The 17,500-nt window shown below is 33.8% G+C and overlaps 1 protein-coding gene across 3 annotated transcripts in view; it reads left to right on the top strand.

Moving 5' to 3' along the window:
- Window positions 1-17,500, top strand: part of LOC135219643 (proclotting enzyme-like) — a 172,670-nt gene that overhangs the window by 127,916 nt on the left and 27,254 nt on the right. The gene's annotated exons all lie outside the window — the stretch shown is intronic.

Below are 17,500 nucleotides of genomic sequence, written 5' to 3'. Positions count from 1 at the left end.
TCTCCAGGAGTGTCGCTTTGATTTAAAGCTGTTTGTTGTCACTTCAACTACATCAGTTCTCACGCTGACCGAAGGTATGTGGGATGCCGATTTGTGCAGTAGAGCTGTGCCTTAACAGCTTTCCACGTCTTGTTTCTCTCTTTTACGAGGCAGTGTTTTTAACACTGAAGTGAGCCAAGGTGTTTTCGATGTTCTCAGAAATCTTAAGAAGTTTAAAGTTAATATTATTCGTTAACTGCTGAGAGCACTTACTCCTGATTGCACCTGGTTACAAGCAAAAAGATCTGTAATATTTAAAAAAAAAAGCTTTGATGGTCGTTTATGTCGTTGCGTAAAGTGGACTTAGATGGTGACGGTAGTGTGTTAATTCAGTGATTTAATGTTTTATAATGGTGAATATTTTATCTTAAAGTGGGAATCAGAGAACTGTTAGATTTCTGTGGATATAAAGCAACTGGAGATTAGGTGTCAATAAAAAATAGCAGTATTCATAAAAAATGAGATTTTCCCACTATGCAGCCACCGGGGAATATTTACTGCACAAGAGATTTCAAGGAAAAATCATATGGCGGAAAATTTATATTTTAAGCATAGTGTTTTTGGGATCCCATTATCCAGCCTAGCTCTTTGTCGAACCCTGTACGTGAATGGAGGTGGGCCTCGTTAAGTTACTTGTTAAGATTTTAAGATGTTGCGGTGACCCATCTATATATTTGAGAAAACTTGTTTAAACAGACATTTACATGGAATCTCCACACTTGCATATGTTAAGGATAGGTATTTTCAAAAGTACCGAAAGGAGAAAATAGTTTCTGTTAGTATTTTTAGAAAAAAAGTAACCTAGTAACACCAAGAAAGCTAGTCAGGATCCATTGGATTTAGCAGAGGATATTCTGTACATTTCTTCATCACAGATTAAAATCTGTATCTTCATCAAGGCTTGCTTCTTTCTAGACATCATCGAGGTGTATAAGTTCTAATAGGCAACTTCGTGAACGTGGCACTGGAAGTTAACACATAGAATTATATAGAATTCATCAGGTACACTGTTGTCTCATGGTACAATAAAAAAAAAAAACAAGAAAATTATTATATCTAGACATATGCAGGAGGTAGTCTTCATCGATTTTGTATGGAAAAATAATGTAGGTACCTAGATACATGAATGTGTGTGCTTCTGCACACAATTGCCTTCGAGACACTTCCCTGAGACAAATAAAAAAAAAACATTCGTTGTAGGTGGCTTTTCAAAAGTTATTTTGCATCATTGTCATTAGGAAAGTCAATCACTGCTCCTATTTCTAATCTTCATGAAATTTTACCTATTTAGATAGTTTGAGGAAATATATAATGTGATTCTAAATCATCGTTTTTAAGACACTTATTCCCACCATATACGTTTTGGAAAGCTTATTCTTAGCTTTAACTGTAGGTACATTAGTCTCTACGATTGACCATGGGGGTAGTTTCTAGAGGTCTTGCGGAGTAGATGAGCTTCTATGAATATCTGTAAAATAAAATCGTTTCACTTCGGTTAATGTCTTAAAATCATTTTCAAGACGGTTAGATTTTGCCGGTATCTGCTGGTACTGATATTGCTGTCGATACAAGAAGTTATTATGCATTGATATCCTCAGAAAATCTTGTCAGGAGATCTTTTAACAATAGCCATACAATAACTCAAGGAAGCTACCAAACACTTCTTCAATAAGGTATTTCAAAACTTTATTTTGGAAGATGCTAACTCTATTTCGCATCCTCGAAAAATAATTCTGTTTAGCTGAAGGGAAACTAGTTCCTGTCTTTAGACTTAGAAATATAACTTCCATCTCGGTCTCCAGGAAGCCTCGTTTTGTAGGTGTCTTTTGGAAATAAATTTGACGTAGAAATATACAGGAAACGTAGTATTCTTAGGTATCTGTTGAAAAATTAACTTCATATAGATATCAGTAGGAAAGCTAGTTCTATGGGTACTACAGGTAGGAAAACTAGTTTTCTTCTTCCTTATTGACGCAATATTCTTTGGAAGCATGAATTTCAAGTCAATGGCCCCTGTGGGCTTGTTTCATATGAAGAGGGTTCATCTTCTGAATAATACGAAGAAGAAGAAGAAGAAGAAGAAACACAAGTTTCTCTATATGTCTACATGAAAAGTTGTTCCCATGAATATCTGTAAGATAGCTAGTCTCCTTAGATGTTTACAGGAAAGCAAATTGCTGCCTGCAGATAGATAGTAAAATTACTTTTCATGTGTAACTATAGGAAACCCAGGCTATAAAGACTACACGTCAAGGAAAGATGGCACCTATAAAATGTAAATAATAAAGCCAGTTCCCATTAGTATATATGGGATAATTATTCATCATAGGCCAGCTCAGGTAATAAGTAGTTAGGACACTCACAAACATTTCCATCAGTGTGTTCGTTTGGTGAAAATTAAAGCCATACTTGATTCTAATAAAGATAGTTCAAATAAATATCTTCAGTGAAACTAATATTGGCAGTTACTCTGAGAAACATTATTACATTCGATGTTTTAGAAAAGAATTATCTTGATGAGTTTAGGAAAACTGGTCTCAGTGGTTGTGAGCAAATGAATTTTAGTGGATGTCTTCAGTATGATTATTCCTTGTAGATTGCTTCAGTAGCAGCAGATCTTCATGTACTGAGGGGAATGAGTCTTCGTGAAGTATCATCAGGGAAGCCATTTTCTAATTTTTCTGGAAAACTAGTCTCATTGGTTTGCCCAATTACAAAATTTGTTTCCATTGATTTTTTCAGGAAATTAAGCCCATATACATATTTTCATGAAAGGTGCTCACCACTGGACGTTTTCGGGTAAAAGGAGTTTCTATCCATTTCTTTTGAAAAGCCAATTCATGAACTATGATTTAGGAACGTTGCTCTCCCCATTTGTCTTTAAGAAATCGATTATCTCTGATAAACAAACTGAAGATTACAACCTTTACTACTTTCAAGAAAACTAAACCGTATAGGTACCCTAGGGAAAGCGAGTCTCAATAAAGTCATCACGAAAGTTAGTCCCCTACAGAGATTTGAAAAATGTAATTCCATAGTTAACTTTTAAAAACAAGCCCTAGAAGTTATGTTGAAGAGAACATGAAACCAGAAATAAGTTAATGATAACTAGTTTCATGAGGTATCTTCAGGCGGGCTGACCACTGGATACCTTCGGCAGTTAGTCTCTGATAGGAAATTAAGGAGTCTGTTTTTAGATCTGTCCTGAAAATGTGGTAACCTTCTATGTTTTGAGGAGTAGTAGATATTAGGTAACGTTGTTATGTTTTTTTTTTTATCTTTATAGGAAATATATCCCCTGTTGACTTCTGAGAAAAACAAAATTTTAAATGCATAAATGTCTTGATATGTTACTCCAATACACGTCTTTAGAGAGCTAGTTTTAACAGCTTTTTTCAGGACTTAGTGTTGACAGATATCTCAGTGAATATTTCGTGCACAGAATTCCTGTAGATATCTTCAGTAAAACTGACCGTCAGTTATACCTTTATGCATTTCGTCTCCATGGTGTCTTCAGAAATGAAGTTCTTGAAGTCTGTAGAATTCAGCATGATACTTTTTACTACTATATTCAGAGAAGCTTGCTCTTTCAGATATGCCATTGTCTTCTGGAAAGTTGAATCCAATAGTTATTAACATGAAAATTTCCTTTTAAATGCATATCCGGGAAAGGGAGCTCCTTAGTGAAATATGAGAAAGCTAATACCGTTGATCTGCATAGAAAAGATAATAATCAGGGTATATAGTAGGGAGTTGAGCTCTGCAAGTTTTTATGAGCTTTTACAGATTTCCCAAAGAACTTACAGGTAGATTTCAGGTATTTTATGGCGATCTAGCTCAAATATCTTCCTCAATGATATTATCAAAGTATTCAGTTTCCACTAATGCCTTAAATGAAGCGTGTCGTCATGAACAGTCTTATTCTCTTTAAGACGTTAATCAAAGACTATTTATTAAAGTAAAGATAATTTAGATCGAAATATTTAGGAAAGTGAGCTACCATGTCCATCATTTTGGGAGAGTTATTTCCTGCAAACTTCTTTTGGAGTTGTCCCCAAGACGTGCTACGGAGAGTTAGCCCATAGATATCCTTTAGAGATGCCGTCTAGAAAGCGAATTCCCCTAAAAATTTAAGAAGACAAAGTTACTACTGGTTTCTTCCTGAATTGTTGGTTCCTACAGATGTTTTGAAACATGGGTTCCTGTGAGGTAAATAAATCGGTATGTATTGTGTAAATGGGATGCAGATGTGCACTCTCAACCGTTCAAAATCTTGTTGGTATTCCACGCCACTGAGTGCATTTTTTAAAGGTGATTCAATTCCCAAGATGAAGGAAGTAGGGGTACTTGACTGGTTAAAAAGACTGTAGGCCAGAAGTCATGCATTATGAGTCGTGAGGCAATGCAATGTTGTTTCTTTGTACCGTTAGTCTTTTTGTTTAGTTATACCTCAGATGTATTCACATTCAATGAACTCTAAACGATAGCTCTGTGTAAAGGGCGAATTGACGAAATGTCGATTGTATTTTGTGTTGATGGGGGCCAGGGCGCCAAGAAATCTGGTGTTTCGCTTAATTCCTGATAACAATACGTTGGTTTTAATATTGAAGATTCGAACTCATGAATTACCATTAAAAACTAGTAGTCGACGAATATCCGCTTTTAGAGTACGACATCAGTCACTAGAGTGAAGATCAGTTCAAAGAAACTATCAAACCTTCTAAGTCATGAAATGAGGTCAAAGACCCAAACCGTTGGAACCGTTTGACGTATACGAGTCCTTGAAAAGTGCCACAAGTTAGCGTAACATTAAAAATGTTTCTGTATTTCGTTTTTGTTTAACATTTTCTGCTACAAAAATTGTAAACTATCGTTTTCCGCGTTCAGAAATTACGAGGGAATTCCAATATTTTTCCATAGTGTTTGTTTTATCAACATCTGATACTAATTATAGATTATGTTTGCGTGTAGATTCTATTTGTTATACTGGGAGGTGTTTTGATACTGAACCTTGCATTTAGAATTTTCTAAAATGGTCCTTCAAATTTTTTCTTATGGAAACTTATTGCTATTTTCATTTCACGCATTTTTCATTAGGCAGTCAGCATTTAAAAAATGTTAACTTGCTGACTAAGAGAAAAATTTCTTCAGTATAATGAAACAAAATCAGCGCTATTTACACCCCAGTATCTTGAGAATTGGCTCCCCATCGTATTAAATGGTAATGACAACAGTATGTCAGTATGTTCCGTCCAACTAAGTTTAAATACTGTTGTTTTATTGGTCGCGAAATTGTAAAAAGAGGGTGAATCGCAAAATAATACGATCACATGAGGAACAGAATGCAAATTAAAGAGATAACTGAACGTTCAATCAATGCCGATTCTTTGTTTTCTGATCGTGTTGGAATGTATTCTAACGAAAGTCTTGAACCGGGAATGAAGCACACAAAATGACGTAATTATTCTCTCTTTTCATTTTCCAACGTGGTAAACGCGTGTGCAAATATTGTATAATTGTCTGTTACTTCATTTCGAATCATGTGCGTTGCACGGTTGAGTGTAATCGGCACAATGGTTACGCGCCAAAGTTCACATTTTGGAGGTTGAAGCGCCATGGACTGTTTCGTTCTGTTAATCTTTCTCCTTGTTTTTTTGTCTAGTTCGCTTTGCCGACTTATTCATTAATTATTCCTTTTTATTTTTGATCTTATGGGGAAGAGATTTTAGGGGAAAAGATTGCTATAAATAGGATAATTCCTAAAGCTATTGTAAAGAATGTTAGCACGTGTGTGTGTGTGTGTGTGAGAGAGAGAGAGAGAGAGAGAGAGAGAGAGAGAGAGAGAGAGAGAGATTTGTGTTTGTACATTATGTGCTTAAATGACCTTTCGAGGCAAGTTGACGCACCTGATGGAAAGTGCGTGCGCCTTCCGTTTGTCTTCGGCTTTTTTTATTTGTTTGTGCTTTGCTTCCCATGGAGAAAGTGAGTGTTACTTCACAGTTAGTATGCGTTTTTAATTGGTGCGTGGTTACTCAACATGTACCTGAATATATAAAGCTCCACAAACACATTAAAATCTTCGTTTTTATTTGATTATTATTATACATCTAAAGAAAACAGATAGTTATGGGAGTGTTCAAATAGAAACGAAAGCTGTCTGAACACATTAGCTAGGTGAGGAATATCGACTAATACAACTGGAATTCTTGAAAAGGCGCAATTATATGAATCATGGGGAGGTGAAAAACCATCTTGTTCTTTGAAAGTGATACTCCTAGTAGTGTGATATATGGGAACATCATTAAGAATCATGTGAAGTCAGTCTTGTCATTGCATTTACCGAACTGATATATCAGGTGCTGTAAAGCCTAGTTTTCACTTAGAATAGTGGATAACCCATTATGATACTTAGTTGGACTAAAGATGTCTAGGGGAGTAGAAAACCTCAACCCTATACCAGATAACGTGTAAATTGATAAAGGCACCTCTGAAATTAAACTTAATTATAAGACTCTGTGAAAAGAGAAATTTTCGAAGAACGCACACTACCATTTTTTAGGAGTGAACTGTGTGGCACTTTAATCGATAGTTTATGTGGGTAACTAAGAAACCCGTGTCAGAAAATACTTTTTTTTATATTATATTGCAATAATGAACTTTGTGATCCCAAGAATATTTCACAAAATGCTTGAGATGCATTTCGGTCCTTGCATCTTTTATGTTGGTAAATTTTCGGCACTGAAAACGATGTGGCTTAGTTAGTAAGCTTCTTAGCATCATATGTTTTAATTATGTATTATGTATGCCGAATACCCAGAACTGGTGTGGCTGAGAGAGAGAGAGAGAGAGAGAGAGAGAGAGAGAGAGAGAGAGAGAGAGAGAGTGCCGTCGATGATGAATATAAGTGATCCTCACGTAAAATAAAAGGGAGTGCCAAAACTTTTTTCCAAAGTCATCTTGAATTTGGAATGAAAGTTTTAAAAGTCTCGGTATGTCCTTTTATTTTAACGTGAGACTTATATATATATATATATATATTTATATATATATATATATCTATATATATATATATATATATATATATATATATATATATATATTATGTGTGTGTGTGGTGTGTGTGTGTGTGTGTGTGTGTAAATATCTATAAATATATATACATATATATATATATCTATATATATATATATATATATATATATATATATATATATATATATATGCAATGTAAAAACACCGTATCGTGCTCCTAAGAAATCAGTAGAAGGATCCACAGTAATACCCTTTTTGTTTATCCGAAGTAATATATTTGGAAATATTTACAAAGATTAAAGCTTTCGTCCATCCTCCTGTGACTAGATCACTAACTAGTTAGTGATCAAGTCCACAGGAGGATGGACGAAAGTTTTAATCTTTGTAAATATTTCCTTAAATATATTTCTTCGATATAAACAAGGATATTACTGTGGATCCTTCTATTTATATATATATATATATATATATATATTATATATATATAGATAGATATATATATATATATATATATATATATAGATATATATAATATATATAGATATATAAATATATATATATATATATATATATATATATATATATATACATATATATATATATATATATATATATATATATATATATATATATATTATATATATATATATCTATATATATATATATATATATATATATATATATATATCTACTATATATATATATTTATATATATATATATATATATACTATAGATAGATATATATATAGATATATATATATATATATATATATATATATATATATATATATTATACAGCTCAGAATTAAAACATGCCTCAGTATACTGCTAAAGTACATCATGTATTATGCATTTGTGCTTTAGTTTTACTTGCAACATCGCGATAAAATTTATTGCAGTTTTCAAGAAATCGAAGCTCAGAAGCAAAAGTAATCGGCCTGTTAACCCAAAATGAGATCCAATTTTAGTGACGATGAATCTGCAGACCCGAAAATGTCTGTTACCAGTTTGCAACAAACAATGCTGATTGTGTTTACTAGCGTTGTTGTTTGTGTTTACAGGAGCAAATTGCAAAGAGGTGAAAATGAATCGCGATATATTGAAAGAGACTTCACGCAAGCAGTCGTAGTGATTATAGTGAGATATCAGATTCTCAGCTTCTGGAAAAAAAAAATTAATAAAAACCAGAATATTTCGATTCACAGGGAATGGCAAGAAGAGTGAATGATGTCGATGACGTAGAGTTTTTTTTGTCACATCCGTCGTGATTTCATGAATGATTACGCCGGAGTTGAATAACCGTGAATGAATGGGTTTGAATGAGCATGGCGCCGATTTATTTTCATTCTCTTATTTCATCACCAACATCAGAATAAGCAGCGCACTATTATTTGCTAAGCCTCGGTAATCAAGATATTGATTCTTGCTTCACCCTCAAAGCATTCTGCTGCGCTTTCTGCAGGAGACCTGGAATTGAAAGAGGGGTGGAAGGGGGTTGGGGGGTGGCGGCAGGGTTTGTAAGTTAGTTTACTTACCACATCAGTTTCCTAATAAGCATTTTCTGATTGGATCGACTCTGCGCTTATTGGCTTATTGTCTCGGCTACCGGTTGTTATTCTTTCATTCATTCTTGAATGGTTCATTTTGCAATCCATGATGCTTTGTCGTAAGAAACGAATATTACGTAATCCGCAATCATGAATTTAGAGCCATGTGTGGTATAATACGAACTATTTCTTTGCTTATATAAGATTATAAGTGCTTTGATTATATATATATATATATATATATATATATATATATATATATAGTATATATATATATGTATGTAGATTTATCTTATATATATATACGGTTTACTGTACTTTAGTTACTTCCAAAGTACAGGGACTCAGGATATTAAGTGATATTTGCAGATTAATATTTTGGACATTTACGTATGTATGTATAAGTTTGTACTGTATATATGTATGTGTATATATATGTATCTACAAACACACATATAAATGTATATATGTATATAAGTATAAGTATATTATATATATATATATATAATATATATATAATATATATATATATATAAGTCATTCTTGCTTGCAAGAATATTCCTTGGAAACACAACATTTTTTTCCGCACGTTATCCGTCTTAACTCCTCTCACTGTTATTATTTTCAAGAGACTCCATTTACTGACCTGTACGAAACTTCGTAAGTTTGGTTTTCGCCGGATTTCTTTTAGAGAACATAACCAAAGAAGTTTGGCGATTGTTCCTAAAACACATCTCAGTACGTCACTTCCTGTCACATTTAGTTCACATATTACCGCCGTTTTATCTCGGTTTGTAAAGAGTTTCTTCAATCAAATTTGCACATTTTCAAATTGCGTTGCCTATTAATATTCCGTCTCTTCTAGTGCATATCAAGTTTCTTTAATGAAATAATGTTTCACAATACGTTTAATTCCGAAATCGGAATTCTTTCATTTTCATTTTCTGGTTTGTTGATCTGTACATTTCTCAAATAACAGCTGCGTTACAATATGTTATCTTTACTGTAAAGATCGGATATCCCTCAACAAATCTGTTGTGACACTCAATCCTATGTAATACTCTTTCCCTTTCTGTGGCCTTTCTTTCTCAAATATTTGACCTTCCTAGGTAAACAAAGATTGACTCTTGTGAGAGGCAACCTTTTGCCCTCGAGTCACAAATGCTTCAACCTTGAACAGGTCTTAATTGCAACTTCGCTGCCCATAGATGCCAGAACTCTCCACTGCTCTGATTCTTGCCCCGTCTTCCGAAGATAGGTTATTGATGTAGTTTCGTAGGTATATATATATATATATATATATATATATATATATATATATATATATATATATATATTTATAGACTATAAAATTTATATGCTATATATATATATATATATATATTATATATATATATATATAGTATATATATATATGTGTGTGTGTGTCTGTGTGGCTGTGTGTGTGTGATGCACAAGTTTTCAATTAGAAACTTCTGGACCGTTTCGGTGTGAGTTAATAACAGTATATTTGACTTAAGTCAAAGGTTTGACTGATTAGTGCTTTTAAAAGTACTTTTTGAATAATGAAATGTTAAAATTATGAGAAAAATAATGAAATTGTTTAAGAAGAACACACACACACACACACAAAACAAGAGTAGTTCCGAGAGCGAAAGTAGACGCTACTGTATAATTTCCCTGATACAATCTTGAAAATGGGAGTGGAGAAAAATGATGCAATTTGAAAACAGGAGGTTCCCCGACGGCGACGATGCGAAAACAATGTGACGCTTGGGAAAGATAATGATCATTGTTCGACTTTTTCCAGTGGTTATCGTTCAGTTGTCGGGGACGGGAAGGTCGCAAGTGAGGCGAAGTGTGTGAAAAGGAGAAACAAACAGAAGAAAATAGTCTAAAAGTCTTCCGGTGTGCGACTCCCCCTTTCGAGAGTTGGTCTCTCGGAATGAATCGGATTGAGAAAGTTTTCAGCATTGATGAATCGTTCCACACTGACTTTTTTTCTCTCTCTCCATTTAAGTCAAGATTTTCGAATAATAATAATAATAATAATAATAATAATAATAATAATAATAATAATAATAATAATAATAATAATAATAATAAACTAGAGTTGCTCGTGCCGCTTTCGTTCTTTGAAAAGAGTAAGAGATATTGCAAGAACATGAATAACAGTGCTTTTATATTGTTGGAAACATTTTATTGACATTACATTCGTCGCATGACGCAATGGTAAAGCGAGCATCTGCTTTAGAGTTTTAGCAACAACGCAACTGCCTCTCTGATTAGGACGTCTTTCCGTTTTTTTACTGAGACGTGGTTGATATGGTTCAGGCCGCCAGTTTTTGAATTGGGGTTTAATACTGAATAATAGATGAATAATATGTTTCCATTGTCACTTATAATTTATTTTTTAATAATTAATTTTTTATTTGGGAGGGAAGGCCAAGCGCTTTAGCGACTACAATAACTTTGTCTTAAATGTTATAGAAGTCGTTCCATGTACTGCATTAGTTTTATTTTTTCTACTGCTTACTTTATCTGATCAATATGTACCGAGTCAAAAGTAACTTTTCCATTTATAATCGCAGGATATTATTATTATTATTATTATTATTATTATTATTATTATTATTATTATTATTATTATTATTATTATTATTATTTACGTTGTTGTTATGCATATAGTTAGCCCCTGGTAAGTGCATTTATTAGTAAACTTCCTTAAGTGATTCATCACCATTCACCTTTGACCGAAAGGGATTTCAGATGTGAATAGCAACGAGAAATGACCTTCAAGACAGGCAGCACTGTCTAGATAGTATTAAACGGAGCCTGTTTTCAGTTTCAACGCCGTACCAACAAAACGTAACAATGAAGAGCATTTAAATACGAAGGCCTGGCGTGACAATGAAGGCATTTATTAATTCTCTACGAGATCTTTTGTAACATCCACACGCTCTCCTAAATTATCATAGGCCCCAGTAATAACTAAAGGTCTCGTCCCAGCATGAAAATCATGCACCGAGCGGCCAAAGACCTTCACTTTGTTAATGCGTTCGTGTTCGTTTACGTTTTGAAATTAGGGGTGTTCCGACATCACAGTCATCATAATCGTGATAGATAACCTGGTGATGTAATTTAATTCAGGCTGTTGTGAAAGCCTCGGCGACAACTGCGGCCTGTGACTAGCCGTTAGTCACCCGTCGGCAAACCCTTCCGTTATTAACGTTTGGAGCCTTGTCTCACAATTACAGTGTTCAATAACGGTTATGTGTTTATATATGGGTGTCTGAATGGTCAAGCTTAAGTGATGGTTGCAGTGAAATGTTGGACGGAATTTAGCGTCTTAAATTAGCCCCCCTTCTCTCTCTCTCTCTCTCTCTCTCTCTCTCTCTCTCTCTCTCTCTCTCTCATACACACCATATGACAACCTGAAGATGCACTGAAGTCTGTTTGCTTGTTTTGATGCAAGGGCAGTGTATGGGTATGTTTTTGTGAAGTTGGGTACAGAGGATTTCTTACATATTTGTGAAAAGTTAAAACTTTCGAGCCTTTGCATATGAATGTATTATAAGTATATTATATACTGTACATTCATACAATTATCTGTACACAAACACACACACACTCGCACACATATATACATACACACACACACACACACACACACACCACACACATATATATATATATATATATATATATATATATATATATATGTGTGTGTATATTATACACTAGATACTGGTATGTAAAGAGAGTATTACACATAAGTACAAATATAGGCGATTGTAGAGAGAGAGAGAGAGAGAGAGAGAGAGAGAGAGAGAGAGAGAGAGAGAGAGATTTCCTTGGTACTCTCTGTTCTCCAAGTTCTATAATGAATTTTCTGTACAGTAAAAGTGATTACTCTCAGCTCTTTCACGGTTAGCAGCCAGAAATCGAGCACGTAAGAGGAATATTTCAAATGTTTCCGTCTCGCCCCGAGAGCATTTCAGGGCCTTTTTAGGCTGAATGTTGCAAAGAAAATCACTACTGTGGTCATTGCCATTTGTGCAAAAGAAATGGTGGACGTCAGAAGGTCGTATAGTCAGCCAAGGATACTAGAACTCGGCTGTGTGCAAATCCATCACATTTCTATTTACTCTTGGTTTTGTGCATGTCTTCATAATAAGATCATAGGTATTATGGAGCTGCTGAATTCGGAAAGACTTGGAAGGACGTAAGAAAGGTCTTAGGTTTTGCTTTTCCGAAGTTTAGGAATTGCGAAGTCGGTGACGACTGTAGTTAATGTAAAAGATTGCTCTGAAATTATCTGATGCTGTGACTATAGTCGAGGAAAGAAATAGTAAAAGAAGGAGAGGTTTAGATTTCTATATTATTAGGACGTTCTAAACTCTGGGGTGGGGTTAAGGTCGGGTGGGGTGGGGTGGGGTGGAGTGTTTGCTTCTTAATCTCTTGCATATATATATATATATATATATATATATATATATGATATATATATATATATATATATATATATATATATATATATTACATATATATACATATAGTACATATATATATATATATATATATATATATATATATATATATATATATATATATATCTATATATATATATATATATATATATAAATATATATATATATAATATATAGTATATATATATGTATGTAAGAATATTGGAATAAATTTTCTGTTTCATTCGCGTATTCTTAATTCTATTATTCTTTCTGAAAATACACATTGTAACTTTTATCCATAACTATTGAGAATTCATTAGAATCAGATGTTTAACTGTTTTACATTTAAGTTAGTATTTGATTAAATGACCGCAAATTGAGCCCAATGTATGTAGTCTTGGTAGGGGATATCAACGCCGAACGGTAGTTATCTTATGATATTTTTTTCTTGCTTATATAACGCACTTTAGTAAAGGTGACTTTATTGTGTACCAAATATTGCAAATGTTACTCCACCATCGCCAGTTGTTTAGGAAAGGTTTGACCTGAATAATTTCAAATGTTTAGACAGATGAAATAGGTGGTAATATGTAACTAAATGAAAGCAAATCCAACCCCAAAATATGAATTCTTGGTAGGAGATTTCGACAACAATCGGTAGTTATCTTCATATTTTTATCGCTCGTATAACCTCTAATAGTGCAGGTGACTTTATTGTGTACCAAATGCAGCAAATGTTATGCTACTTATGCCGTTCACTTTTGTGCAAAACCTTACGATTAACGCTAGTTGTTTACGAACGGTTTTACCTGATTAGCTTCAACTGTTTACCTAGATGAAATTGGTGGTGATATGTGACTGAATGGATGCGAATTCAACCCCAAAGTATGAAGTCTTGGTAGTAAATATCAACGCCGAACGGTAGTTATCTTCAAATCATTTATGTCGCTCTTATAACATCTATTAGTACGGGTGACTTTATTGTGTGCAAAATGTTGCAAATGTTACACCACCTTCGCCGCTCACTTTTGTGCAAAACCGTACGATCAGCGCCAGTTGTTGACGAACGGTTTTACTTTTGCTTCTTGCTTTTGAAAGAAAGGGTGAAACCAAGATAAACTGTCGCACACGTTGCAATCTCGTCACATGCATTGCTTGCAATAAAGATGCCATTTGTCTTCATTGTTCAGCTTTGAACGACATGAGAGGGAAGTATACTCATGTATTTTAAGGAAGAAGAGGTAGACTTCATAATACTTTCACCGCGTTGTTTACCCAGCGGCATCCTCTCGTGTTAAGCAATCCTGTTGGAACAATCTCTCTCTCTCTCTCTCTCTCTCTCTCTCTCTCTCTCTCTCTCTAAATCTCGCACGGTGGAGAGTTAATCTTGATTTGTCTCTTACTTGCCAACAAGATAATTCAAAGTTCAAACATTTAAGTCTCTCTCTCTCTCTCTCTCTGCGATTGCTCGTCTCGTTGATTTTGTATTCCGTAATGAAGCTATTTCTCTGTATATCTCTATTTCAAAGACTTTTCCAGTGGCTGTAGGCCTAACCTGGTTTGTAAAGATGAGTATGCATGGAACTTTTATATAAGATACGCATAGTATACCCTCTAAAGTGAAAAGGCGGAAACTGCAGTAAATCATGTTAGTCACGCTACGAAAGACCAAGCAAGTCACGACGTGCTTCATTTGATTTCGAAGAATTGTGATACATTATTTTTTATTGCATTATTATCTACACATTTTGTTTACAGCAGACAACAAGAGTGATTGCATTGCCTCTCTGTGTATCCTTTTCAGTATATGGAAACTCAGAATCTTTAGAATAGTTGAATGTAGCTTAGCATAACCATTCACGGTAGTCATTGTTTGGGCAACTTTTTAACTGTCGAGAGTATAAGGATCACTTCCTTATTCAGCATAAAAATTTACATTAGATCTTGTTTTGGACACGAACATTTGATTTAAACGAACTCATCTCCTGAATTTGTATGATGACCTGTTTTGTGTATTTTCCTGTCGCCCAATAGTTGATTCATTTATTGCGTTGGTAAGCAAATATTTTTCTCTCTCTCTCTCTCTCTCTCTCTCTCTCTCTCTCTCTCTCTCTCTCTCTCTGTCCACGGATTTAATGAATGAGTTTTTGGAGTAGTCTTAACTTTTAGGATTTGTAGATGGCCCCTTTGGTATTGATGCAACGCTCAAGAAATGGAGGAGTGATTAGAAGTGGCTAAAGGTTTGTTTGGGGGGGGGGGCGATGTGTTGATGGCTCTTGGCAATTATGTGCTTGGCTCAACCGTACTGAGATAGATTAGAGAGTAGAGCCAGACGTGGGAGTAGTAGGAAGACAGTGGTTTAGAAATATGAGAGCTTGGCAGAACAACTAAGTACGGCAGAAAATACAGATTGTAGCATGACAAATTACTGTTTTTGTAATCGCTTGGTGTTTGTGGCAGCAGGTAGATCAACAGTGGGATGGATGGTGAGTTTGTTACTTATCATGATATGAAGTAATTGTGTTCTTCAGTTTCCATTCTTGTTTCTTGTGGTTTAATCTGCAGAAAAAATAACAAAATATTTCCTCAACTCTACGTCGGATTAAAATTTCAGTTGATAACAAATCTGACATTAGCTTTTAAACACTATAGTGATTAACGGAGCATATCAAATAATGGAGCACAGTTTAATTTGATGTTGAGATAAAATAAGAAACTGATAATATTGGGATGGTAGTTGGAGAATTTATAAAAAATGTAATGAAGCTAAAACAAAAGCCTATTTAATGTTTTTTTTTTTCTTGGCCATCGGTGTAAAATTTACTCTTTTTTTTAGGATTTTCTTTGAGTATATAATTGATAGTAATTTTTATTTACAGGCATATGATACTTTGTTGTGGGTGTGTTTATGTATATTAATATCCTGTTTAGATTATTATCTGAGCAGGGAGCTGTAAAACAAAGAAGAACCGTTAAGTGCTTTATGGATACTACGCTTAGTTTTACCGAGAGTTTTACTTAAGAGCAAAAAGCTATGGAAAATCCACATCGTAAACAAACGAAAGTTCAATTTCAGTATTTTACCTTTTTTTTGTAGTCCCGCCGAAAATAAAAAAAATATGGAAATCACTTTAAGTATCGATTTTTTTACGTTATTGGGAAGAAGTCAGTCGGGAAATCTATTACTGTTATGTCTCATTCTAAGGTTGTTTTTTGATTTCATAGGAGATATTATAGGTACATTATTAATTAATATTTTGTAAAAGCCTATCTCTGTGTGTATGGGATATGTATATATATATTTGTGTATTATATATATATATATATATAATATATATTATATATATATATATATATATATATATGGACATATATATATGGAATATATATATATATATATATATATATATATATATATATATAATATCTATATATCTATATATATATATATATATATAATATATATATTATATATATATATATATATATATATGTCTATATATATAGATATATAGATATATATATATTGTTATGAACCGACGATGGTTCATCAGGTTCTTTAAAACTTTAAAGCAAAACGGGACTGTAAAAACTGGCAGTGAATGAGACCAACAGTGGAGGAAGGAACTAGACCAAAAAAAAAAGGTACCTTAAACTAATTTATTATTTATAATAGTATACATTATCTACAAATGAGTCAGTAGCTAAACCTATTAATCACTTTAAAATGAAAAATAAAAGAAGCCAATACATAAATGTCAAAAACTGACATTACAACTAAATGAACGAATCATTAATACATGAGCAGCACAGTAAATAAATCTCCCAAAACACAGGGGAATCATTACAATAAAGGATCAGATAATCACATAACAAATAGTCAGTCAATAAACTCACAAATTTACCCAAATGACTGAACAAAAACTTGAGTGTAGTAAACATTAAAAATACTTATTAGTTGATTATACCACAAAAATGATACACTCTGAATTACACACTTCCATATAACTAGAACTTTTTTGTCTCAAAAATATCTCTAGTCTTAATAACAAGAAATAAATACCAGAACCACAATAAGGTTACACAGAGGTGGGCTCACAAATATCACACAGACGAACTTATCGTCGTAACAGCCTTATGCTGCATCTGAAACGAAGCCACTCCAACAGATGAGTCGAACTTCCAACATAGCCACAGATTAACTCTGTCGTAGAGACACCCACACGCAGCCATCAGGAACGAAGTCACTCCAACAGATGAGTTGAACTTCCAATGCAGCCAACAGACGAGCTTGTCGTAGAGACACCGACACGCTGCCATCAGGAACGAAGCCACTCCAACATACGAGTCGAACTTCCAACGCAGCCAACAGACTAACTTTGTTGTAGAGACACCCACCACGCTGCCCT

This window comes from Macrobrachium nipponense, chromosome 1 (genome assembly GCF_015104395.2).
Source record: "Macrobrachium nipponense isolate FS-2020 chromosome 1, ASM1510439v2, whole genome shotgun sequence".
Lineage (NCBI taxonomy): Eukaryota > Metazoa > Arthropoda > Malacostraca > Decapoda > Palaemonidae > Macrobrachium > Macrobrachium nipponense.
This window is presented reverse-complemented; position numbering and strand designations above follow the sequence as displayed.